The sequence below is a fragment of the Penaeus monodon genome, chromosome 19 (genome assembly GCF_015228065.2).
Source record: "Penaeus monodon isolate SGIC_2016 chromosome 19, NSTDA_Pmon_1, whole genome shotgun sequence".
In the NCBI taxonomy this organism is placed as follows: Eukaryota; Metazoa; Arthropoda; class Malacostraca; order Decapoda; family Penaeidae; genus Penaeus; species Penaeus monodon.
The window spans coordinates 36,403,123-36,403,623 of record NC_051404.1 but is presented as its reverse complement, the minus strand read 5'-3'; positions in this window follow the sequence as shown (position 1 = coordinate 36,403,623).

Sequence of the window (501 nt, the reverse complement as noted above, 5' to 3'; positions counted from 1 at the left end):
CCCAATCCAAAAAGGAATACAACAAAACATAAACAATGCAAGTCCTATGGATTTATATATATATTTTTTTTCATCGACATATATCTATGGTATTGGAAAGTATTTTCTTCACATCAGGTGATATAAAAAAAGCTCTAATATATGAAGAACCCATTATTGGCAAAGACAATGCAAGTGGAAATATTGTCTTAGATAATAAAAAAATAATAATAGCAGAAAAAATATTCCAAATGCATTTTCCATTTGCAATGAAGCAGTTAATGCAGATTATATTAAGGGAAAAGGGAATCTATCCCTCGGAATTTCAAAGCTGGATCGAATAAACTTTAATTTAACATCACCAAAGGAAAGAAATGAACTTAGTGAAGTAATTACCTAATAAAGGGTTGCAGAAAATAACGTAGGGTGTTTATTCGTTCATAATGCTTGTTTGTTGTTATCCAAATTGATCCTATACCCATACACCATCCTCACAATCACAGATGCATCATAGCCACTATA